At 33.9% G+C, this 5,773-nt stretch overlaps 1 pseudogene; it reads left to right on the top strand.

Moving 5' to 3' along the window:
- The first annotated feature begins 359 nt into the window (after nt 1-359).
- Nucleotides 360-450, top strand: LOC112774526 (small nucleolar RNA R71; annotated as a pseudogene).
- Nucleotides 451-5,773: the final 5,323 nt, after the last annotated feature.

Here is a 5,773-nt window from a genome sequence, read left to right as displayed (position 1 = left end):
AATCGTAAGTCTCCCTTTGGTTGAAACCACTACTCATGTCATAAGATGCATCTTGAGTATTAACAGTTGAGACTGTCATCCCACTCAAATGCTGAATAATCATGTTGATTTGTTGAGACATGGCCTTGTTCTGGGGAAGAATGGCAACCAAAGTATCTAGCTCCATGACTCCTTTCTTCACAGGATTACTCTCAGAGATTTACAAGTATTGATTGTTAGCAACCATCTGAATTAACTCATCGGCCTCTTCAGGGGTCATCTTCATATGCAGAGAGCCACCCGTAGAATTGTCCAAAGATATTTTGGCCATCTCTGAGAGTCCATCATAAAAGATCTACAATCCGATCCAGTCTGAAAATATGTCAGGAGGGCACTTCTTGATCATTGACTTGAACCTCTCCCAAGCTTCATAGAGGGACTCACCATTTCTCTGCCTGAAAGTCTGAACATTTGTCCTCAGCTTAATTAGCTTCTGAGGAGGGAAGAACTTGGTTAGGAACTTGTTGACCATCTTGTCCCAAGTGTCCAAGCTTTCCTTGGGTTGAGTGTCAAGCCACTGCTTCGCTCTATCTCTCACAGCAAATGGGAAGAGCATGAGCTTATAGACATCCGAATTCACTCCATTAGTCTTCACAGTATCATAGATCTGCAAGAAATTAGAGATGAACAAATTTGGGTCTTCCTGTGGGAGTCCATGAAACTGATAGTTTTGTTGCACCAGAGTGATCAACTGTGGCTTCACCTATAATTTGTTTGCACCTATAGGGGGCACTACAGTACTATGCCCTTAGAAAACAGGAGTGGGGGCAGTGTATGAGCCAAGCATCTTTCTAGGTTGCTCATTACCATTCGGATTCTCAATATTAGCATTGGGATCCATGGTAAACTCTTCAGCTTCCTTCTCAAGTGTCCTTGAGATCCTCACTGGCTTTGTAAACTCTAGCTTGTTGCAAACGTTGCCTCAAGATCCTCTCTGGTTCAAGATTGAAATTAAGAAGGGATTTTTTATTCTTGTTCCTTCTCATAAACAAATAGAAAATAAAAGAAATGTGGAAATCTCTACGTTCGAGTGCAGAGAATTCCTAGTGAGGTATCTTGTGTAAAAGAAATAAAATAAAATAAACTAAATGATTAATACTAAAATTCAAAACTAAAGAAAAATAGGAACCACTAATTTCAAAAATTAAGAAAAGAAAATTAATAAAAAAATTAGAAAATAAAATCACCAAAAGGGGACACCAAACTTAATTTCAAAAATTAAAAGAAAAAAATTAAATAAAATAAGCTAAGAATTCCAAAATTTAAGAACAAAAACAAATAAGACTAAAAATTTGAAAACACCAAACTTAATTTCAAAAATTAAGGAAAAGTTTTAAGATAAAATTAAACCAAACTTTCAAAAATAAAAGAACAAAATAAATAAAAATCAAAAGCTCAAAACGCCTAATCTAAGCAATCAGACAATGGTTAGTTGTCAATCACAGTCAATCCCCAGCAACGGCGCCAAAAACTTAATGCGAGATTTTGAATATCCGCAAACTAACCGGCAAGTGCATCGAGTCATTGACGTGATGAAAATCGTCAGTATAGAATTTTCACAAAATAAATCTCGTCGAAGTATAGATCTAAACCGGCAAACAACCCTCAATCAAAGTTTAATTTGTTTGTCACTTAATAAAAACCGAGAGCATTTAAACCTCGGGTTATCTCTCAAGGAATTGCAGGGAAGTGTGCATATTATTGGTGATGGGGTATATTTTGAGGTTTGATGAACAAGAAATTAAAACTAACAACTAAGGAACTATAAAGGCTAAAAGCTACTCAAGGAAAGGATTAAGAATCAAGGTATCCTATCTTGGATCATTGACCACACAATATGGTGATTACAAAGAGTTAATTCCACTTAGTTGTCCTCTAACATCGGAGGGTTAAGTCAAGTGGACATAATTGATCTTAGAACTAACTAACAACCCTAAATCATCAATGAAACTGGACATCAACGATCTCAAGGGACCTAAGTCCTCAATCACAAGCCAAGAGTACCAAAATCTACTCTAAAATCCAACCAAGCATTTTATCAAACACTTGGAAGGCATAAAAGGAAAGCATAGTAAATTAACAAGAAATATAAAATCTAACAACTACCAAATGCAAGATAACAATAATAACAACTCAAGTAGACAATAAGAAACATAAAACATAAATTGTATTAATGGAAATTAAAATTAATAAGAGTGCTCATAAACATAAAAATAACAAAATAGAGGAAATGGCAAGTAAAGAACCAAGATGTAAGAACAAGCAATTGAAAGGAAAACTAAATCAAAGCAACAATTAAAATCTAAACCTAAGAGAAATCTAACGTAATTTTAGAGAGAAGAGAGAGCTTCTCTCTTTAGAATATGACCTAAAATATGTTTCTAATCTATCCTAATTGCTCTCCCCTTCTTCCTTCTTGATTTTGGCCTCAAATAGCTTCAAAAATGAGTTGGATTGGGCTTCGGTAGCTGCAGAATTTGCCCCCAGTGTGCTACATTAAGTTTGTCATGTGCTGTTTGTCATGCGTACACGTGGGTCACGCGTACGCGTCGCTTGACGAACTTTGATCGCGCATACGCGTGGGTTACGCGTATGCCTCGCATGGCAAATTTCTAAATCCTCATTTCTTCATGAACCCTCCACTTTGAATGCTTTTTTCTTCATTCCTTCAATCCAATCCTTGCCTTATAAATCTAGAATCACTCAACAAACATATCAAGGCATTGAATGGAATTAAAGAGAATTAAAATTAGCAAATTAAGGGCTTAAAAAGTATGTTTTTACTCTTAAGCATAATTTAGGGAGAATTTACAAAACTGTGCTATTTTAGTGAATAAATGTGGAAAAAGTTGATAAAATCCACCGAATTCAATACAAGATAAACCATAAAATTTTGGTTTATCAATCTTCCCACACTTAAACAATACCATGTCCTCATGCTAAACTCAAGAAAGACAAGAAACGGGGTATAAACAGTTATCCAATGTAAACTACCTATATGCAACCTATCTACATGAATGCAACTACTTAGTCAAAATAATTTAATTTCCAAGAATACATATATAAACATAAGGGCTAAAGCAATCAGAATTAAATCAAATCCACAACTGAATTGAGTTATTGAAAAGAATTATAAACTTGCAAGATAAGAAATAATAACTGGTGGAAACATAGAATTTGAGCAATCGAACCCCTCACCGAATGTGTATATGCACTCTAGTCGCTCAAGTGTATAGGGTTGATTCACTCAATTCCCCTCTAATCATGCTTTCTAAAGTTTGTTCTTCATCTAACCAATCAAAAAATATTTAATATACATATGCAAATATCATGAGGGCTTTTCAAGGTTGTAAGGGGGCTAAGGTAAAGGTGAGGATATATGTATGGCCAAGTGAGCTTGAATTTGAATCTTTGACTAACCTAAGCTCTCACCTAACACATACACACTCTATACAATTCTAATATCAAACTTAGCTACCCAAAATCTCACCTTTTGCATACACACACACACTCATGTATCAAATTCAATTCCATCACATATGCATTGATTTTTATTAAGCTTCACATTGGGGTAATTTTGTCCCCTTTTTATTATTTCTTTTTCTTTTTCTATTATTTTTTTCCTTTTTCTTTTCTTTTTTTTTATATGAAAACATAATTTATACAAAGGACATCAATGCATATGGTTTTCATACCATTACATGAGTATACACCCAAATTCCCAATAATTCTCAATAAGCACAAAATACATTTTCATCAACCAAAGTTCTCATATTTTTTCCACACTTAGTTGACACACACACTCACTATCTTAAACTAACCAAAGATTCAAATAGGACAATTAATTGTTTTCTGCTTAAGGTTAGTGATGTGGTAATATAAAGGACAAAAGGGGATTAAAAAGGCTCAAAGTGACAAATAAAGATAAATGAAAAGGTAGGCTATTTAGGATAAATAAGCTATAATAAAATGATAGCCTCAATCACATAAATGCATAGATATACACTAAATAATAGACATATAAAATGGAACAAACCAGAGATTGCAATCATAGAGAAGAAAACACACAAGAATCAAATTCATGGTTAAATGATGTAACCATAAAATTAAGCTCAAAAACTCACCAGTTGTGTGTTCTTTGGTGCAAAAACCATATTCCAAACTATATACATCATGCAAGTTTTAATGAAAATTTTTTTACTCAGATCAATTGGGGTGCCCTATAGATAAATTCGTTGGAAAATTTATTATTTTGACTAAGTTTATTATATATATGAAAAGAAATGCAATAAACTAAGAAAAATACAACTAAGAATTCTAAAAGACCTAGTAATAAAATAAAATATGAAAGCATTGGGATTAGAAATTTGTCACCCAAAAATGGCCGATTGGTCGGGCGACCTCCCCACACTTAAAAGTTTGCACATCCTCGGTGCATTCAGAGATGAGCAAGGGGGATACGGCAACTTCACGGATTGCCACCTTCAGCTGGTGGATCAACCGGCTGCTGCATGTTCTTTCTTCTACTTTCCTTGTTGCATATGGAAAATCATCCTGAAAGATAGAAAATAGTAAGACGATTAAATGTAAAAGCAAGGAAGCATAGATTGTTAGAATGAGGTGATGATCACTAAAATAAAGTGAGTGAATCAATGTGTGACATTTAGGAAAATAATGTGTGAGTTCTAAGTTGCATGCGGTTTAGAATACACACACTAACATTCATAAGCTATGTCACAACTACACAAAAGAAGTATGTACTTCACTCATTTTAGTGTGTTTGAAATGCTTTCAAGGACTTCTAGGTTAAGATAAACAAACAAGTAATAAAGAAGCATAAAAGCATTCAAGCAATAATCAAGTAAATATGAAATGGATGATGAATGGACATTGATTGATGTACAAGGAAACTTAATGAACAAAATGAACTTACACATCAATCAATGACACACTTTGAATTTTGTTTGCATCACCTAATTGACATAAAGTGGGACACATGGGTGCTATGCAACTTATTAAAAGAGAGATATAAGTTGAAAATCAAGCACATAGCAATATGGTCCATATAGCTTGAGAATTTCAAAAAATGTCTTTAAGTGAGCTTACAATGCAATTTCATAAATGAAGCATTATGCCAAAATGAATAATTTTAAATATGTGTAGAGCACATAGTTAAACAATTGAGGGTCAACATGTCATTAAGACACAAGCATAGCATATGGATGCATATGATCAAGCAATACAATGCATTAAGATAAATGCACATAATCCAACATCAAAAATTGTCTAGTCAAGGTAAAGAATTCAAATCACATGGTGGCCAAATCATGCAATTCAAAAGAATTAGAATGGTTGGAAGACAATTCACAAGTACCTGGTATGTAAAGTATCAAAGAAGCAAAATTCAATACCAAGCAACAAACTATAACCTCAACAAAGAAATCCAACAATAAATATTCACAACAATGATGCTAAAATAGCAACATGTCAATAATCAGTATCAGTAAACACCAAACAAGATTAATAATCCAACACTTAGCATGAAAATATAACCTAAACTAACAACCTAATCTACTAAAACAAAAATTCAAACTAAATAACTAATGGAGATGGTGGTAAATGGTGAATGGTGGTAGTGGATGATGGTTGAAGGATGGGAAGAAGAGAGGAGAAGAGAAAAGAAAAAAAGAAAACGGGAGAAGAGAAGAAAAGTGTATGAGACAGGGGTACCCAC

Source organism: Arachis hypogaea, chromosome 18, assembly GCF_003086295.3.
Source record: "Arachis hypogaea cultivar Tifrunner chromosome 18, arahy.Tifrunner.gnm2.J5K5, whole genome shotgun sequence".
NCBI classification, from domain to species: Eukaryota; Viridiplantae; Streptophyta; class Magnoliopsida; order Fabales; family Fabaceae; genus Arachis; species Arachis hypogaea.
The sequence above is the reverse complement of the archived record's forward strand: the minus strand, read 5'-3'. Positions and strand labels throughout refer to the sequence as shown.